Raw genomic sequence first — 22,405 nt, 5'->3', positions numbered from 1 at the left:
ACTTTCTGCCTGGGCAGCGAGTATTATTAACCATAAACTGTGCTCTGGGTCTACAGTTAATTTTCACTCGATTTCCTCCACTTGACTTCAAAAGACACAAAACACACGTAATAACAGGAATCAAAATGCATCATTTTCCAAAACGCAGGGAATTTGACAATAGTTGCCACAAAATTATAACCTTTAATTTGGCAAGACTTTGACAAGCGTCAAAAATCTAAAGGCGAGTTCATACGCATCGGCGTCCGTTTGTCGTTCATCGTTCCGTCAAACCAATAAAATTGAAATACGATCTGTCATTTTTGAAATAAACCAATAAAACTGGTTAAACACAAAAAGAGACGACGCATGACGGATTTATATTTAAACCCATCCATAGTTAACTTAAAAATTATTAGAAACTTTTTTTAGTAAAATAAATAGATTGGTATGGGACGTCATCTGCTTTTCTTCTGTCATCGTCTGTCGAAATCTTACCTGAGAAAAAAAACAGAGTATAGCTCGAAATTTATCCATCCATCTGATTTTTATCGACATTCAAAAAGCATACGATACGGTACCCTTAACAAAACTTTTCAAAACTCTGACGAAAATAGGCCTAAACAAAGTATACATCCGCGCAATCCATAACATTTATAAAAACGCAACCAGCGCCGTAAAAATTGGCAAAAGTATATCAGCACCCTTCAATATCTCGAAAGGACTTAAACAGGGTTGTTGCTTGTCGCCTACTTTGTTTAAAATTTATGTCAAGGAAGCTCTGGATGTATCGAGACGTAAATGCTCAGGAATGGGGATACGGATTGGTAATCATTGCTTGACAACCTTGTTGTTCGCCGATGATCAGGTTATAGTTGCTAATGATGAGGAAGATATTGACTATATGCTCAGAAAATTGAAAGAGGAGTACGCAGAATGGGGATTGAAAATGAACATGACAAAAACAGAACATCTAAAAATGGCAGACGATGGGCAAGTAGACCGGAGCTTAGAAATCAGCAATATAAAACAATGCGAAGAATACAAATATTTAGGAACTATAATATCTCAAGAAGGAACATCAAACAGGGACATTCAACATAGAACACAACAAGGGCAGAAATGTATTCGAATTCTAAATTCGGTATTTTGGTCGAATAAAATAAAATTAAAAACAAAATTGACAATCTACAAATCGATAGTAGAGCCTATTTTATCGTACGGGTCAGAATGCTGGCAATTGACTGAAAAAAATAGGAAAAGAGTGGATGTGGTAGAAATGGATTTCTTCGAGAAGAGCGTGTCAGATATCAAGAACAGAACAGATTCGAAATGAAGATATAAGAAGAAAGACAGGAAAGGTATTCACAACTATAGACAACATAGAAACAAGACAACTTGTCTGGTATGGACATCTGATGAGAGCTGGGGAAGACCGATGGCCAAAAAGAGCTATAGAATATGCCCCTAGAAATCGAAGGAGAAGAGGAAGACCAGTGATATCATGGTTATCACTTCAATACGCTGATAACTGCGCTCTAGTTGCAAAAACGCTACAGCAATTACAAGAAATTCTGAACACATATACCTGGGCATACGAGGCTTTGCCTTAAGCTGAACATCGATAAAACTAAAATCATGTGCACTCCCCTGGAAAATCATAACAATGCTATAAAAATCGGAGAAGTACTATTGGAATATGTAGCGGAATTCAATTACCTCGGCAGCTTGATTTCACTCAAGGGCACTCTGGAAATTAAAAGACAGGGTTTTCTATAATCATGACTTGAGCACAAAAACGAAACTTGCAGTGTAATTACTGTAAATTTCTATAACTAATGAACACACAAAACATGTAAACTAAAACAGATGACTAGAAGATTATCTAGGAGTTTATTAATTTTGAAATTTAAAAGATACCGACTAAATTTTGAATTATTTAAAAATCATTTTTGAAATTTATCTATTTATGTTTTTCATTAAGATAACATATAAATATTAATTTTAATTTATTTTCGTGTATTTAGTTGAAATTTTAGCACACAATTTACTACCTACAATATAATTAGTATTATTGAAAAATTTCGCAGCATTTAAGCGCGTCAAATCAAAATGTCATTGAAAAACCAGAAAAAATTTTCCAATAACAATAAACTAGCATTTGATTTATGAAGAAGTGATGAATATTTATGGGCGAAAAAGTGCAATTTTAAATAATCGACTCCTACTTTTTAATAATTAACAGTAAACCGTACATTTGTCCATTCATATTTCTCGCAAACGGTAGGTGTTACCCATTAACAATGGACAACTTAGTATTTCTGCCATCGTTATATTATGATATTTATGAGATCATCCGCATGAGACGTAGGAGCATTCAACTCTGAATTTTAAACGTGGCAATTAATATAAAATTTGACAGATGGAAAAACAAATACAGCTAATTAGCATCATCGCCAGATGCTTAAAATTCAGAAAAGAGGACAAAATATCCGCTTTCTGAAAACATACCAGTCTTTGTTGGAGTGGGGCAAGGGGCAAGCGTCAGCCCCACTTTGTTTAATTAAATATGGATCAGAAAAAAACTGCCTGTCAAAAAAAAATTGTATAGCCTAAAAGTCAAATTTATTGATTACCACAATCACTGTGACATAAAGAGAAGACCTGTGGCTATCTATTCCAAAAATTAAATTGTTCGAATATCGTAGGATCATGGCGGTAGCCTGTCATGGAATTGAGCGAATTAAAAAATAATCATAAATCATTTTTTTTAAATGGAAACCCCCTTTTTTATTTCATTAGTGAAAAGGTTTTTGAAATCGTATCGTTTTTACTATACATGGTCCTATACCTAAAACAAATCGTTTTTAAGATATTTTAGATTTAGTTTTAAAACGTATATTTTTCTTGACTTTATCTAGCTTCTCAGAAATCTTCTCAGAAAACTAATTATTGAATTTCCTATATTATAAATATTGCCTTGCTTAAGGGTAAAAAGTGTATTTATAAAAATATATCTCGTATTTTCGCTCTTTAGTGATATCTAATAGTTGATATTATCCTTGTTTATATATTCTTAATTAATAATGTACCGTATGATCGAAAAAATAAACGGCGCAAAGTCCTGGAAATGAAAGTCTTGGATATGATGATCGATGAATATACTGCTTTCCGAACAAAGTGTCACAATATGACATGGCCAGATCTATTGATTTACATCACTTGATGTTTGATGTTTACAGTCATATAGGCTTTTGGTTAAAATCAAGAAAAATGTACGCTTTAAAACTAAATGTAAATAACTTAAAAACGATTTATTTTGGGTATAGGAACATGTATAGTCAAAAAGTATCGAATTGAAAAATCTTTTCACTAGTGAAATGGTGTTTCCATTTGAAAAAAATACATGATATATTATATGATAATTTTTTAATCGTTCAATTCCATGACAGCTACCGCCATTATTATATGACATTCAAACAATTTAATTTTTGAAATAGATAGCCACATGTCTTCTCTTTACGTCACAATGGCTGTAATCACTAAATTTGACGCGTAGGCTGTACACATTTTTTTGACAGGCAGTTTTTTGTCGAAAAATTTTAAATATTTTCTTTCTCAAAAACAGTTAATGTTAGGTATAGACTATTTGATATCAAAATTCATAAAAATATTACGGAGAAATTAAGTTGTAATAAAAAATGAGGGTACTCATTTAAAATAAGAAAGTTGCTGCCATTTATTTTGACACACACCGAAGACGTCACATTTAGTGTAAATTCAAAGCTAACAGAAAACAAGTAGCTCGTTTTATGCAAATTTCGTCTATAAAAACAACACAAAAAGCGATAAAACAAACAATACGTTTCTACAGCCTAATTAACTATTTGCATTTTCTTTACTTGCTTCGGGTTCGAAGTTCACGCCCCAACAAGGAAGTAATCTGAGCTAACGTACCCAACGACATAGTTTTCAAACTTATCTGTCCACCCACGCGTTTTTGAAGATAATTTCTTCTGTTCGCTAAGGTTAATGACGTATTATGTGCTCAACACAAACATATGGCAGGGTTGGGTCCGTAGGAAACTCAACAAATTATTACGCAACAGCAACGTAAAGTTATTCTACACCTGGTTAAGCAACAAGTTATTCTACACACAATCCTGGGCTTATTACATTGGGCGAAAATAATTATTTATATATCAAGGGAATTACCGGAAACATGCCGAGGGCAAAGTTTCTGTCCCGAGGGTCTATCGCCCGAGATCATTAACGCTTTATAATTCCCGTGGTACATAGATAATTTTATTTCTTTCATAGCAACTGTGAAAATTGCCTTATATCTATCAAAAATAGTGGCTAAAATAGTACTTTAACCAAAAGGGTAGATTAAATGATACTTTAACAGCGAGGATAGGTTAAAAACTTTATTTCTTTACGCACGTTTTTTAATTGCTTCCATTTTTGAAAATTTTTGTATCCCTTTTCATAAGTTATTCGGGATTTAAATGGAAGTAGTTTGGATATGGCGTTTGTCGCCTCGGCCTGAATATCTGTTGGTAATTTACTTATTTCGTTTTGAGCCATTTCTGGCTCCAATTCAATCAGCAATCGACACGAAAGAGAATTAAAAAATATTGACTCAAAACTGACAACTAAAGAGACAGCTTTATTTATTTGTCAAATTACATAGAAACCAACGCCAACCCAGCACAATATTTTTTCTACTCGTAATAAATTCCTTGAAATAATAATTTCTGAATATTTTTTAAAACGTAACTCGCTATTGAAAAAATATTGTTTTAAACACGACGATAAAATTGCATTATCGTCTCTCGAAATTAATTCTTAATTCTTGTAATTTTTTCAATTAATTGTTTAATTAATTTAATTAATATTTAATTAATTATTAAATTAATTATTTAATTTAATTGTATAAAAAATAACTATTCTTACTGAATTTTAAAAGGACACGAATATTGCATTTATTTATCTTCCTGTATATTTGTATTAAGTTGCTAATTGCAGTACTTATATGGAAGAAACTCAATCATATTTAATGTAAAATGCCACCAAGCATTCGACCAATGAGGACTACCAGTCATGACCTATTAGGGTGTCCGTTATTTCCCAAGTTGATATTTTTTTTGATGCCGCCCACTGAAGTTTTAGTTTTTGGTCTAAAAAAAATTATCCAACGTAAAAAAGCTTTAAATTTTTAATTTAAACCGTGCCGGAATCATGATACTTTTCTCATTTAAATAACATGAGATTTTCTGACCTTTTGCATTTAATTTTTTATCTCCAAAGCAAATGAACCTACAGCTTCGGCAAAGACATATTCTAATACGAAATTTTACGCTCTACAAAAAAGGTCTCTTTGGTTTTTTCCATAAAAACATTCTTTTCAAAGTTATTCGCGGTCAAATTTATGCACATAGTTTATAATCAAATTTTTCTATCATTCACTGCAAATTTTAATTGCGCCTTTTTATTTTGACTAAAAAAGGATCTAGAGCCATTCTTTTTTCAATAAAACAATATTTCTTTACCAACTTTAATATGGAAAACTAATATTGTGTCATCTATGATCAATTGATCAAAACTATAATTTAAAGTTATTGTTTCATTGCCTTTGCCTTCGTAAATATGTGTATCAATGGAAAAGAATGAACAAATTTCTAGTGGTTTTTACCTTAAATATTACTTGTACTGAATTAATTAAATTAAATCATTAATTAATTTAATTAAATTAAATTAAATTAAACGATTAATTAATTATTAAATTAAATTATATATAAGATTATATTAAATTAAATTATATATAAGATAATTCGGTACAAGTAATATTTAGGATAAAAGCCACTCGAAATTTGTTCATTCTTTTCAATTGACATACATATTTACAAATATGGAGGCTAAAAGGTTTTTAAAGCCCTCGATATTTACGAACACTGAAAGGCAATGAAACAATAACCTTAAATTATAGTTTTGATCAATTGATCATAGATGGCGCAATATTAGTTTTCCATATTGAAGTTGGTAAAGAAATATTGTTTTATTGAAAAAAGTATGGCTCTGGATCCTTTTTTAGTCAAAATAAAAAGGCCCAATTAAAATTTCCACTGAATGATAAAAAAATTTGATTATAAACTATGTGCATAACTTTGACCGCGAATAACTTTTAAAGGAATGTTTTTATGGAAAAAACCAAAGAGACCTTTTTTGTAGAGAGTAAAATGTTTTATTAGAATATGTCTTTGTAAATGTAGAAAATTATAGATAGGTATGTCTCTAGATTTAACGCTAAATAAGAATTTCAACAATTTTTTTTGTATATTAATTTAATTTCAAGTGTATGATGTATCGATCTGGAATAAATAGGTTTTTTTTTTTTTACTCAAGTAGGGAGTTATGATTCAAGAAAGGGGGACACAATGGATCTGTAAGGTCGAAGTGATTAACCCCCCTCCCACTCATTCTTCTACTCAAGAAGGGGGGGGGGATATTAAATTTGGTGGTTCGTGTGCAAAATCTGTTGTATTCGCATTTTTTGTATCAAAATGTAATAATAGTTATTTTTTTATACAAGACGATAAAATGGTATTTTATACGATAATGCAATTTTATCGTCGTGTATAGAACAATATTTTTTTCCATAACATTTTAAAAAATATTCAGACATTATTATTTCAACGAATTTATTACGAGTAGAAAAAATATTGTGCTGGGTGGCGTTGGTTTCTATGTAATTTGACAAATAAATAAAGCTGACTCTTTAGTTGTCAGTTTTGAGTCAATATTTTTTAATTCTCTTTCGTGTCGATTGCTGATTGAATTGGAGCCAGAAATGGCTCAAAACGAAGTAAGTCAATTATCAACAGATATTCAGGCTGAGGCGACAAACGCCATATCCAACCTACTTCCATTTAAATCCCAAATAACTTATGAAAAGGAATACAAGAATTTTCAAAAATGGAAGCAATTAAAAAACGTGCGAGAAGAAATAAAGGTTTTAACCTATCCCCGCTGTTAAAGTATCATTTAATCTACCCTTGCGGTTGAAGTACTATTTTATCTACTATTTTTGATAGATATGAGGCAATTTTAACAGTTGCTATGGAAAAAATTAAAAAATATATCTCAGCCCTGCATTTAATGTGATAACTAACTAAAAAGAAACATTCGTAATCGTGTTGAGCTGAGAATGAACTGTTGCGCTTGTATAATTTTAAACATAAACTTTTATATTTCGTAATATTTGTATACTAAAACTTTTATTGGGCTGACTGCCCACGTTGTTTTTATGCCCGTTAAGGTTAATTAACGTTTAAATAATTTATAACTTTATTTAGAATCCTTAATAACTTAATTACGAGGCTGACATATATAAAATTTTATTGTATGCCTAAACTATTTTATTTTGTAGATTTTTCTTGCAGTGCAGTGGCGAAACACCCATAAAGGATTTTTTTGGATACATGTAGGTGGCGCCCCCTACAAATAGGAGTCATATTGACATGAAAATCAAATTTCTCATGTCAAAAAACTTACAGACACCAATTTTCATCCAAATATTGACGTTACTTCAGGAATTATTTGGAAAAAATCGAAATAAAAATGAAACTTATACAACTTGTATCTCCGAAACTAAGCGTTCTAGGACATACATTTATACGAACTTTTTTGCTTATTTTTATCTGCAGAATATGCTGCTAGAGTTTCCGGAATACAGTTCGGATCACCCTGTATATTATTCCAAATAATGTCAACTATTGCCATGTCAGTCATGCTTATGACTGAATGAAAGTAATAATATTCAGATAATTAGAATCCACTGGCATAGCTGTAAGGCCACTTGAGATAGACATCAAATTATAATAATAGAGTGACTGACAGAAGATTAAAATATTTCTTTGCAACGTGCACCAGACACATATTAGAATTTTTGACATCATTAACGTTAATGTACGTTATCTCTATTACAGCAAATTGCTTGTCATAGAAATTATTTCACTAAACGAAGCTATCCAAGTTAATTTCCATATCAGTTACGATTGCGCTTAGGAATTTTGATTTAAATGCACTTTTAAGAGGCGAAGATACACATTCTATACCAATGTATATTAATATGATCTAAAGACTTATTTTAGAAGTATTTAATAAAATCTATACCTATGTAACTGAAATATGTTCATTTCTATGGCAAAAAGTACATTTGTGGAGAATTTAACATTTTCGACGTTGATGGTATTTTATACAGTGTGTCCGAATATTCCGTGAACATAAAACTATTGCAAACTTTTGGAATCAAAATAAGTTTATTGGACACAATTTTATACTAAAATTTATGTAGGTGTGGGGGTAGTTTTCACTCTTTCTATACATTTTCTTGAATTTTGTAAAAGTCAAAAAAGTTAAAGCAGTTAGCAAAACCTAAAACGGTTCTTAAAATCTCTTAAAAATGTACAGGGTGTCTCACTAAAAATAGTTTACGGCTGTATCTCGGAAAGTATTGGCCGTAGTGCCTGCGGAAAAAAAAAATATAACTAAAGAGGGTACAAGAAATTGGTGGAAATTATTTTCAAGTTAGTTGAATGGAAACTGCTATGAAAAATAATAAAAAAAAGTTTTTACCAAATTTTGCCTAGATAAGGGGTATTATAAATAAGAGCTCCATAATCTTCAGCAAATTTTAGATTTTTTTTTGTTAGAACTATTTTCCCCTATCTGCTAAAATAAGTGGTCGGGGAAGATTAGATCTGTTTTTATTTAATAATAATAATAATAATAATAATCGTCTTTATTGAAGAAAAAAAGATGTGTAACATTACATATATTATTACACATCATGCAACAAGGGTGGCGAAATTTAACAAAAAAAGTTATTCTTACATTTAACCACCCATAGCTGCCAGAAGATATTTGTTGAAAAATACGTTTAAAAGACAAAAAAGACAAAAAAATATGTTCTATAAACTAACAAATTAAAAAATATACATAGTTAATTCTTATACACATGGCATAATAAATAATTTTAAAAAATAAACAAAAAATAGAAAACCATTATCATTCCTGTGAAGATAAAAGAAACATTTTTTTTTTAAATATTTAAATATTTAAAAAATTAATTTAAATATTAATAACTCCGGACTGGATAATCAGAATCCTACAAACGACTACGGCTCGTTTAAAAGAGCGTTCCTTAATCTCTATTATACCATGAAAATAATAATAATAAGCTTTTGAACGTAGACGCTAGGAGGCGCTGACTTACAATTTAACCTAAAGTCCCTAGATATACATATAAAGTATCGCAATTACCGCCATATTGGCGCCAAAACTAGCGGCAAATTTAAAAAGGAGGCCAACATTTCGCTGTTTCGGCTTTATAAGCAGCTGGTCGGTCCGGCGCCAATATGGCCGACCAAGATTGACAGGCAAGCCGTAAAATAAAATATTTATTACTTGTAATAGAATTACGTTTATTATCTACAATTTACCCTCATTTTAACGTAATATCAGGTTGTATATTAATATTCAATTTCATAAATTTAATTTTTTAGGCCTATATATGTTAAGAGGTTATAAACGAATGGTTTCCGTACAAGTGTTTTTCAGTTGTATTAGCATTTATTTTATGTTACCTTTTAGCGCAAAGTACGCCAACAGAAGTAAGTTCATATGTAAGAAGAAATAAAGTTAGAATAACATTTAGCATTTTAGTACTTAATTCAGTCGAAACAATTGGAAAAACTTTGTTTGTTGATGAGAACGGGCTACCTATACCATAAGTAAACTTTCCCTATTATACCAGTTACGCTGTAGTTAGTTTTGACAAATAAGCATGATTTAACGAAAGTCTTTGGAACTATGAATCTAGGAATAAGTTACAAACTTAAATTTGAAGGCCGGCTTTTATACGAGAAAATGTTGAACCATGGTTGAAACAAATAAATGTAATAATTAAATTGATATGATACATACCTGCTATTTTTGAAATATATTAATATATTGATAGAAAGATTGTTTCAATTAGTATTACTTCAGGTAGTTTCGGCATTTTAGGTATGTAATTGTGCACTTAATTTAAAAATAACTTAGAAAGAAGCTTGAAACGCATAGGGGCTCTTTATGTGTGCTGTATAATTAAGGTTTGTATGTTATGGAGTCATTTTTATACAACAAATTTATTATTAGTTGAATAAAAGCAAGTTAATACCACATAATTCAATTAAAATATATTTTGTTCTGCAATTTAATGTTATATTTTTAAAACAACAAGTGTCATAATGTTTAAGTATCATTATTATAAAAAAGTTATGCTGCTACAAATTTAACATTGAAATAACTGTAATTATTGTTATACATAAATTAAGTAGGCATAATTTTACCTCGACAATATGTAAAACTTCAAATGAATCTTAACAATTTTATGTCATGTATAAAAATCAAATTTAAATCACACACTTTTATTTATATTGTACAGTATTGACAGTATAAGACCAAATTTTTAAATATAACTTTACATGCTTACATTATAATGTTTACTTTTTATTAGTAATTACAATATGAACCAAAAAATATTAATTACTATCAATAAATACATAAAAACTAATCTATTCCATGAAAATAACTATATAGTTAGCATATGCATAAACAACATTCTTGTTATTAGGATCAAATTTATTTGAGCTTTTTTTCATTGTTTTGATTAATATCCCTGTTAGTCCTGACTGGTAATACTACCTGAAGCGATGTCATCCAAATCTATATATGTATCATAACATAACTTCTTCTTTTAAATAATTATCCTGCCTTTGGTCTGATGGTAATTATATTGTAGATTTATCGAAACTTCTGACTGAAAAATGTTGAAAACTAAACTACACTAAACATTTTAGGGAATGATTACGTAAAGATTTCACTTACACTACACTTAGCATCCTTTTTAAAAGATATGTATGGTAGTTTGCAAGTAAGGTCTTTGTCTTGTTCTAGATTAGATTTCTAGAGGTGGATCTCAGCCTGACCCACTGCGACCTTCCCAGATCTATTGTGGTCTTGTCTTGTTCTACAATGAAGTTTTATGTAGCAATAGGTTATACTACAAATAAGACTGTTAAAAATATTCACTGGAGCATAAATAAATTCAATCCACTACCTAACGTGTATTGAATATCGACGATGTTAGAAAACACATCAAATGGCGGCCTTTTCTTGTAATACACATTTCTTCACTAAAGATATCGACGCCTATACATTATTAACTAATAAATTTGTAGCATTTTAGTGGCTTTCAGTGGCTTTATAATTATTTTAAAATATGTGGATAAATATTTTTATTCTGAAATTGACAGCTTCTCAACATTTGACATGACAAATTCAGACAAATGTGACATTTAAACAGTCCTACCACTACAGTTTTCCCAGAAATACCCCAAAAATCCGCCATTTTGGCGCCAATAACATTGAACAAACCAATTGCGGTACTTTATATATCTAGGGACTTTAATTTAACCATGATTGCGCTTTTTTTCAAAAAAAGTAAATGCGATAGTATATGTAATTTTAGCTGATAGTAAAGAGTAATAAAAGTTCAAGTATAATAAAAGTGTTCAAGTACGAATTTTTTGCCAGTCTCTGCCCTGGTGAATTTTCCCACCATTTTAGGGATTTGTTAGCCACCTATCGTTTTGCCATTCTTGTGACTCCTTTTGCAACGCCGCAGACTATGAATGGGAGCCTATGACTATGAATGGCGTTGATGTGCCTTGTATGGCCATTTCATCTGCCTTTTCGTTACCCTTGTGACCCTCGTGCCCTCGTACACAAGCCAACGTGATATTACTCTGCAGCACACACATACTCTGATACTTCTTAATAGGAGAATGTTGTTACGCACAGTTATGGTGATATAGTCTATAAGATGAATAACTTTGAATTTTGACCGTTATTTTTTACCAACATGGCAAATATAAAATCCCTCTATCAAAAAAGTTACTGATATTCTTTAAATTGAGTGCCTGAACTAGCCTGAACGAATCAGATAGGTAACTCTTTTTACTTTCGTGAAATAGAAAAGGAAAATACTAAAACAAGTGACAATTCTTCCTCTTCTTGCAAAAATCAACACGAAATGTCATAATTGACAAAAGTAAAATGTCATCAGCTTTTGACATTTCTAAATATTAGACCAATGCCGTCTCTATTAGAACAGCCACGAGGCGAGATTTATGACGTCACGCTAGTTAGATAATACGGATTAATAAATATGTTGGAGAATACATGGGAAACATAATTATTCCTCGTATTTTTGGTTTGTATTTTAAAAATGATATAGTTTACATGAAATATACATAATATACAGTTAATAAATACAATATAATATATACCGATTTATTGTAATAAATACTTTGGCTAATAAACATGAACCATACAAATGCAGCAAATGTTTTACAATATAAAAATAATGAATAGGTGGTACATAAGATAATGGGTAAAATGTAAAATATATTTTAAATTTTGGGGTTCGAAAATCAATCTAATTTAACAAAAAACATTCAATATCTACTAATAGTGATGTATTATTATTTGCATTCACAAAATTTATTTATATATTATAATATTTACTGCAATTAATAAACTAATATAAACTTGTCAAAAGATGACCACAAATTTTTTTAAATTATTATTCTTAACACAAAAACTATCTACATTGACTATGGAGTACGATTTCAGTCATATTGTAAAACATTTGCTGCATTTGTATGGTTCATAGTTTATCTGCCAAAGTATTTATTAATATAAATAGGTATATATATATTGTATTTATTAACTGTATATTATATATATTTCATGTAAACTATATCATTTTTAAAATACAAACCAACAAATCGAGGAATAATTATGTTTTCCATGTATTCTACAACATAGTTATTAATTTGTAGTATCTAACTAGTGTGACGTGATAAATCTCGTTGCTAGGCTGTTCTATTAGAGACGGCATTGCGTCAGCATGGCCGCAAGTTGCTAACCTAATAAAATTAACACTAGAAAAGCCCGCGGGAACTGTCAAATTCAAAGTTATTCGTTTTACAGACTATACACGATATTATACATCATGTATGAAATAAACAACGATATAACAAAGTCCTTGATATAACAAATCAAATAAAATATTTTATCTGACACTACACTAAATCAGGGTTATTAGTAATATTAATAATATAATATATCGCATTTATCATATACTACTAATCAAATAACTGCCTAATTATACCGGGGTTACATCACGGTCAAAAAGTTGTAAGTCTATCATCCAGCTCAGTTGCCCGTTGGAGTATGTTTACCCATTATAGTAATGACAATGTAACGGTGCCATCAATTAAATATACCGTATAATTAAGGACCGATCGTCCGTAATAGGTAGATTACGGTATTTTAAGACAATCGACTTAAGTTCCTAATGAACGCTTATCTAGTTAAATATAGTGATTACGATGGCTCGGACTAAACGTATACCTCGTCGTGATGCATACCTTAAACTTGATTTTATTAATTTTAACCACTTTTTATATGGCTAAGAAGAAAACCAGAATCAGTACTAGCAGAATATATGGTGATTCACGGCGGTTTTGGATAGTTAGTGGACAACCGGTGAAAATATTTTTTTGGAAATTTGGATTTTTGTATAAAGGTACCTGCTCTATGTTTTTAAATTATTTTCAGCGTTACAGGTGTTACCGCTTCATTTCTAATATAATAGGGGGTTTTCGAGGTAAAAAATAAAAAAAATAAAAATAAAATTAAAAAACATGATCTTGAGTAAGCATTGGTAAAATTATGAATTCAGCATAATGAAAGTTGAAATTAGGGTTATATGTGAATGAGTCCATATACAGGGTGGTCCGAACTGTATTCCGGAAACCTCGGCAGCATATTTTACAGATAAAAATAAGTAAAAGAGTTTGTATAAATGTATGTCTTAAAATGCTTAGTTTCGAAGATACAGGGTGTAGAAGTTTCATTTTTATTTCGATTTTTTCCAAATAATTTATGAAGCAACGTCAATATTTGGATGAAAATTGGTGTCTGGGAGTTTTTTGACATGAGAAATTTGATTTTGACGTCAATATGACTCCTACTTGTAGAGGGCGCCACCTACATATTTTTTAACTGCTTTGAAGAGTAATAACTTTTCGTCCGTACCTGTATAAAATTACTTAGTGAAACAATATACATTTACGACGTTTTTTACTTAAAAAAGGTCTCTTAGTAAAAATTGCTACGAGTAATGGTTCTCGAGATATTTGGAATTGAAATTATCAATACCTGTCATCATTGACATAAATTAAACATGTTGTCTAAATAGTTATAAGACTGAAATCATAAATTTGAAATGTTTTTGTGCCAAAAGTTCAACACAAACTCTTTTATCATAATTTTTTCGCAGAAAAATTTGTAATTAATTTAAAAATATAAAAATTACTCAAATTTATTATTTCAGTCAAATAACTATCTACTCAACGTGTTTATTTTTTTTGTCAATAATGAAATGTATTGACTATTTCTATTCTAAATATCTTGAGAACGGTTGCTCGTAGCGATTTTTACCAAGAGACATTTTTTACGTAAAAAGTCACGGGAATGTACATTTTTTCACTCGGTAATTTTATACAGGTAGGGACGAAAAGTTATCACTCTTCAAAACAGTTAAAACACATGTAGGTGGCGCCCCCTACAAATAGGAGTCATATTGACATCAAAATGAAATTTCTCATGGCAAAAAACTCCCAGAGACCAAATTTCATGCAAATATTGATGTTACTTCAGAAATTATTTAGAAAAAATCGAAATAAAAATGAAACTTCTACATCCTGTATCTCCGAAACTTAGCATTTTAGGACATACATTTATACAAACTTTTTTACTTATTTTACAGTTCGGATCACCCTGTATTTGATCTGTCTAAATAAACCAATCGGATATTACATAGGGAGAGCAAAATAAACTATTGATTTCCGTTTGTTAAAAAATTGATCAAATCGTTGTTATTTTAAATTCTAAACTATGTATTTAAAAATTCAAAAGTCCAATAAAATTGTTTAACGATATATTTATATAACGATTTTACGAGAACGTAGCACAAGGGAACTATCGTCGCGGTCCTCACTGTGCCATAGCCATCCCGTGCTACAGTTGCAGCCAAAACTGTGCGGCAGCGTAACCGTCACAGTTAAATCTTTTCACGCAGCTTACACACATCAATGATGGAACATTCGAGTGGGACAAAATCATCATCCGGAGGTAAAATACCCCCTCAATCGGATCTCCGGGAGGGGGTGCCTACTCGAGCGTATCATCGGAGAAACAAAAAACATCAATATTGGAACGCTCAGTATAATAAGTAATTGATGTTCGGATTATACAAAAAAAAATAAAGGAGAGTCTCAAAGGGGATAAATAAAAAAGCACATATGACTAAAATGTAAGGTTTTTGACAACTTTTTGTCTAAAAATGAAGAACAAATTTTAGATTTCAATAAAAGCTACCCATATTGCAATTTAACAGCGAAAATTATACAGGGTGGGCCACTGAAAACTTACAATGGCTATAATTTTTAAACCAAAAAAGATATCAAAAAAAATAAAAAAATACCGTTTCTATAATATTCAAGGGGAATACATATGACGTATTTTTTGAACCACCTCTTAGGAGGCACCCCTACTCACTTGATAATCTTAAATGGCAACACCCCACTTGTGGCGTCTTTTTGGAAAGCTCATGAAAAATGCTAAATGATGATCTAAAGTTTTTAGGGTGAAATTGAAAAACTACCCTTACACGAACAATAAGGTGGACATTAATGAAAAAGGTGATTTTTTCAGCATAAGTTACAAATTGGGACCCAGCTAAATGACGCAAATGAAGTATTTTTCAAACCACCCCAACCTACCCTTAGGTGGCACCCCCTCACTTCTAATCTCAAGATAACGATACCCCACTTGTGACACTTCTTTGGAAAGCTAAACTTAATAAACAAGAAATGTAGGTGTGACAATTTGAAAGAAATTTATAATGATAATTTATTTTAATAATTGCTCAGAATGACAGCCGTTTTGTTACATATAAAAATACAAACGATTTTCAAATTCTTTCACTTTTTGGAAAGTCTCTCTCGGAATATTTCGACATGCTTCAGTTCTCCTCTGCCGCAATTCTTGCAACGAACCTGGTTTCGTCTTGTAGACTATGGATTTAGTGTAACCCCACAAGGAAAAGTCTAAAGGAGTGAGATCAGGTGACCTTGGCGGCCACTCGATTAGACCCCTTCTGCCAATCCATTGCCTTGGATAATATTTATCCAACCACCGCCTTGTGACAATAGAATAATGCGAAGGAGCTCCATCTTACTGAAAGTGTATGAGGTCTTCATTAAGAGTTATAATAAATTTCTTTGTACCAGTTTTTTTTTCTCGCAATGGTTCATGGATACGAAAATAATTCATTCTATTGATTTTGACACGTATTGACATTTTTTTTATTTTTAGGCTCTATTTTTTTCGTTCTTTTTTATGACAGTCGTTCAGCATTTTTTATACGCTTTCCAAAGAGGTGTCACAAGTGGGGTATCGCTATCTTGAGGTTAGAAGTGAGGGGGTGGCACCTAGGGGTGGGTCGGGGTAGTTTGAAAAAAACCTCTTTTCTCATTAATGTCCACCTAATTTTTCGTGGAAGGTGTAGTTTTTCAATTTCACCCTAAAAACTTTATGATCATCGTTTAGCATTTTTCATGGGCTTTCCAAAAAGGCGCCACAAGTGGGGTGTTGCCATTTAAGATTTTCAAATGAGTAGTGGTGCCGCCTTAGGGGTAGGTCGGAGTGGTTCAAAAAATTCCTCATGTGTATTCCCCCTCGATATTATAGAAACGGTATTTTTTATTTTTTTGATATCTTTTTTAGTTTAAAAATTATAGCCATTGTAAGTTTTCAGTGGCCCACCCTGTATAGCCTAAAATACCATTAAAATAGCTATTGTACTTTTCACCAAATTAAAACTTTACCCGAAAAGTTATACAGAGCAAGAGAAAATTAATATTGAACATTGGCCACTTTTTAAAGCAAGTTATTTTTATTTGAAATGGAACATCCAGTTTATGATACCGATATTTCAATGGAGAATTCATATCTCTTCATAATGCTATTAAATTGCCTACCGCTTAGACAAAGACTTTTCTAAATATTTTCATTTTTATATATTATATTTATAATTTAGTGTGAGTATCTGGCCTTATTAAAGTAGGAAAAATAAAAGCATTACTATTTTAATTCCAAAAAAAAATATCTAAATTAAACACAAATTAAATTAAAGCATTTCACAATAAAAAATATGCAAGTATTTTATTTCGTTTAACGTTTCCTGTCATTAAGACCGTTCACCTTCATCTAAAAAAAAAGATTCACATCTGTTGTTAGGGTTCGAACCACGGAACCTGCATTACAAATCCAAAAACAAGCTCGGCGTTTATGCTGTAATTAAATTCGTTTCCCACAACATTGAATTTTCTGAAAAAAAGCCATGAACCCTGTCTGGCTGGGTTCCCCATCCACGGTTCACTGAAGGAACATAACATGGGTTGTTGCATAAAAATACGTATGAATACGAATGGCTGAGTTTGAATGACGCAGATATTCTAAGAAAAAAAAAAGGCAGGAGGACATTGGTTCTAAAAAGTACAATTCTTGCACCTATAATAAGTATACAGGGTGGTCCGAACTGTATTTCGAAAATATTTTGTTTGGCAGAATATTCTGCAGATAAAAATAAGTAAAAAAGTTCGTATAAACGTATGTCCTAAAATGCTTAGTTTTGGAGATACAGGGTGTAGAAGTTTCATTTTTATTTCGATTTTTTCAAAATAATTTCTGAAGTAACATCAATACTTGATACAAATTGGTATCTGGTAGTTTTTTGACATGAGAAAGTTGATTTTGATGCTAATATGACTCCTGTTTGTAGAGAGCACCACCTATATATTTTTTAACTGATTTGAAGACTAATACATTTTTAAAAAATGTCTATATTTTTTTATAAAAAAGGTATTATAAAAAGTTTATATGATATATGGCAAAAATAATATGTACAGGGTTGACCATTTTGGTTATTTCTATAGGTATATAGGAAACCGTGAGAAATATTCAAATTTTGATACTGCAGTCTCGGGTTCTTTTTTTGAAAAAAATACAATGGCGCAAACGAATCGTGGCTATCTTGATCGGCTTCGAAGCTACAGGGGGATTCTCAAATGTTGTACTTTTTGAAGATGTTCGATAGTTTGTTTATTTCAGCCACCACGGAAAAATGAATTATACATTCTAAAGACACTTTTCTGTGTAGAATGCAGTGGTCGTAGTCTTTTTTCGAAAAAAATATTTTTTGAGATATTAACTATACTTATGTTTTTTTAAATAGAACCCCCTGTATATTTTTAAATTTTCTTATTCGGCTTGGCATGGGCTTCTCGAAAATATATAACACTCTATATTTATTTTCACTATTAACCTCAACATTTCAAATTTTTCTTAAAATATCCACTTAGTAGATAGTAGGCCGCGCCGACTAACAAAGTAAACGGTTGTCATGGTGATCGGAACATACCTCTGATGCGGAACATTTCATTTCAACTGATTGAAGGGTGTGTATTTTAAATAATAAAAAAATAAGTAAATTTGAAAATTTTGGTTTGGTTTGAAAATTTGAAAATATACAAGGGGTTCTATTTAAAAAAACATTACATCTTAAAAATAGTTACTATTAAAAAACCAAAAAGTATAGTTAATATCTCAAAAAATATTTTTTTTGAAAAAAGTCTGACTATGCCACTGTATGTCTTTAGAATGTATAATCCATTTTTTCGTGGTTGCTGAAATAAACAAACTATCGAACATCTTCAAAAAGTACAAAATCTGAGAATCCCCCTGTAGCTTCGAAACCGATCAAGATAGCCACGATCCGTTTGCGCCATTGTATTTTTTTCAAAAAAGGAACCCGAGACTGCAGTATCAAAATTTGAATATTTCTCACGGTTTCCTAGATACCCTATAGAAACAACCAAACTGGTCCACCCTGTACAGACGACATTTCACTAAACAGAGATATAAACCACATAAAAAATACATTAATAAAAAACGACTATCCACCATATTTTATTGACTAAACATTAAACGAAATATAAACCCCAAATCATAGACACAATGATAACAATACACAATATATACAACTTACAATTCCATACATATGAGGCGTTTCGGAAAAAATATGAAAGATTGAAAAACAATATAACATACGAACATCTTTCAAAACACAAAATACACTTAGATCCATTTTATCACATACTAAACCAATGAATACAGAACAACAAACAAAAAATGTAATATACCAAATACCATGTGAATGCGATAAATTTTACATTGGTGAAACATCCAGACCCTTAAATGTTAGAATTAAAGAACATAAAGATTATTTAAGAAAAGGAGATTTTTTTAGCAATCTAAGATTTGTCAGCATTCATGGGACACAGGGCACAGAATAAATTTTAATAACGCCAAAACTATAATGAAAGAAGCGATAGCCTCTAAAAGAAAAATAAGAGGCTTTTTTAATTATCCAATCTAATAAAAATAAATGTATTGCTCATGCATCTGTAGATGTTAGTAATGTATGGCAATCGCTTCTTTGATTTTAAAGAACATAACATAAATAAACATAACGTAAAATTTAAAAGTAATCATACAGAAAGTTTAGGGCTTTTTGGTTTTACCTTATTAAGTAATTGTTAATTTTGAAGTTTAATTTTAATATAATGCCATTTTAACAGAACGTCAACGGTTTATTGTAGACGTATCTGTTTTAAAAAAGTAAAGTGTTCTCGAATAGTTGAATTTAAACATTTTAAATAGTTTTTTTCTTTATTCTTTGTATTTTTTTGCTTCCGACGACGGAAAGAGATAAACTTTCCGAAATTTCCGCATTTTTTTCTTTGTTAGGCAAATTTGTAAAACTGTAAACATAACTTCTGACAAGTAGCGTCCGTTTGGGTTTAACGCAGAAGCGTTTACAAAAAATAACTATTTTATTTTGAAGATTTTCTTGCAGTGCAGTGGCGAAATACCCATATAGGATTTTTTTTGGAGTAATAACTTTTCGTCAGTACCTGTATAAAACTATTGAGTGAAAAAATATACATTTACGACGTATTCTGCGTGAAAGTTAAAGTCTCTTGGTAAAAATCGCTACAAGTAAGGGTTCTCCAAATATTTGGAATCGAAGATATCATTGACATAAATTAAATATGTTGACTAAATAGTTATTAGAGTGACATCATAAATTTGAAATCAGCGTCAGCTGGAAATTATTTTCTTTTCTAAGAGCTGTTCTTTATATAATCTCTAGTATAAATTTGGTTTCCATATATTTTTCCATGGTAGCTAAAGGGCGCTGTTTATTATCATCACGGATATTGCGCTTGTGCATAAGAACATTGGCTAAATGGCAGGTTATGTTTCTTTTTGCACAGTTAAAGCACAAACTTTCCAGCGATTTACTTATTACAATTATTTTCCCAAAGTTATACGATAAGTAGTTTCTGAGATACAACCGGTGTCCATTCTTAGTTGGCCACCCGGTACTTGGTTTTAAGAAAGTAAAGATCTTACAATAATCGATATAAATCTAATTAAAAAAAAATAAAATAATTAATTAAAATAATGAATAAGTAAAAAAATGCACGTTATATGTTACATCTAAAGAACATACAAGAGCAGTTTTAATTGGCTGAATGTTTTCTGCTAAGCAAAAAAAACACACGTTGCCATGTCGAACAGGAACGGCGACTCTTCGGCCATTAACAAATACTTTATTTTACGATGTTTAATTTAAAAGATGTACGAGGCTGCAACAAAATCACTAATAAAACTTAACGGCATACAGAAAGCAATTTGTAACATGTCCAGCCGGTACGAAAATATAATAAAAAATTGATGGATTGGCCGGGCAAAAAGTAGATCAAATCTGATTGCGGACGGATAAAAGTGTCCATTTTTTCAGTCTAGTTCGAGTTACGTCATAAAGTCAAAACTTAACTGTATATTCTGATAAAAAAAAAACTAACGTATGCTATACGTAATGGGCCATTAAATGCCCATGCAGAGATTAATTTAGATATTCTAATTAGATGTGATTCTTTAGTTTTAATGGCTGGTGAGATCAGTTTTATTTAGTTGATCGATGTTGATTTATTACGGTCTTTAAAAAATGAGGTTTAGTTTTTCAGTTTTTAATAGGTTTGTTCCAACCAGCATTTCGGGATCGTTTCGAAATCGTACTCGAATAGGTTTTCTTGCACTTTGTTAGCATGCGCGGACTTCGAATAGTTTCGTGACGGTGCAAAAAGTATCAACGTTGGAACGCTTTGTGGATTGTTTTCGGGACTGTCAAAAGTGTCAAGCGTGCGTGTATCGATCGGTTTTTTGTTTATGTTTAGAATTTCATAACTTATTTCATAACTGCAATAATAACAATTATTATTCTTGAAATGGAGAATCAGAATCCAGTAATTCCATAAATATTGTTCATTTTTCACCCTTTCACTAGGTAGCAACTCCAAATTGTCACTATCTGATGTGGAGGTAAAGAAATCAGTCATACCATCGTCACTCATCCTTAATTATTATCTATAGATAATTATGAAACTGTACAATTTAAAATTTCCGAACGATTTACTCCACACAAACTCACAAGCAAAAGTATAACGCACACGTATTCGAATTCGTAAAAAATAACCAAGACAGAAGCATCAGCCGGACGGCGGACCAGAATCAGCTGTTAAAAATCGATAATCCCTGCCAATATGATTTAATGCGCAAGTCAACCCAAACAGTTCTCAATTTGGACCATGTACCGAAATTACCGTTCTGAAATCGTAACTAAACGATCCCAAGGTAGGTTGGTACACAAATAGGATCGTCTGATAACCGTCAAATCTCGGTTGGAACACATTTGAATTACTGCGCACGAGCGTGATCGTTCGGTGACGGTTCTGCGGCGGGTTGGAACAAATCTAATATTGTATTAATTGTGATAAAACTTTTAAAGCAAACAATAACAATATACAGGGTGGTCCGAATATCTTTCGAAAAATTCGGCAGCATATTCTGCAGATAAAAATAACTAAAAAATTCGTATAAATTTATGTCCTTGTAGAAATTTCATTATTATTTAGATTTTTTCCAAATAATTTCTGAAGTAAGCTCAATATTTGGATGAAAATTGGTGTTTAAGACTATTTTAACATGAGAAATTTAATTTTGATGTCAGATATGCCGAGATATAGTCATTATGCCAAGATAGATGTCAGAGCCACCT

At 31.0% G+C, this 22,405-nt stretch overlaps 1 protein-coding gene and 1 long non-coding RNA gene across 4 annotated transcripts in view; one reads left to right on the top strand and one right to left on the bottom strand.

Annotated features, from left to right (window-relative positions):
* LOC115890501 overlaps nucleotides 1-22,405 on the bottom strand; it is a 483,888-nt gene that overhangs the window by 298,373 nt on the left and 163,110 nt on the right. The gene's annotated exons all lie outside the window — the stretch shown is intronic.
* On the top strand, nucleotides 9,407-10,213 carry LOC115890502. Its single transcript, XR_004051657.1, has 3 exons — nucleotides 9,407-9,494; nucleotides 9,546-9,653; nucleotides 9,706-10,213. It is a non-coding gene; the product is annotated as an uncharacterized LOC115890502 (long non-coding RNA).

The sequence above is a fragment of the Sitophilus oryzae genome, unplaced genomic scaffold, assembly GCF_002938485.1.
Source record: "Sitophilus oryzae breed Bouriz unplaced genomic scaffold, Soryzae_2.0 scaffold_87_pilon_pilon, whole genome shotgun sequence".
Lineage (NCBI taxonomy): Eukaryota > Metazoa > Arthropoda > Insecta > Coleoptera > Curculionidae > Sitophilus > Sitophilus oryzae.
This window is presented reverse-complemented; position numbering and strand designations above follow the sequence as displayed.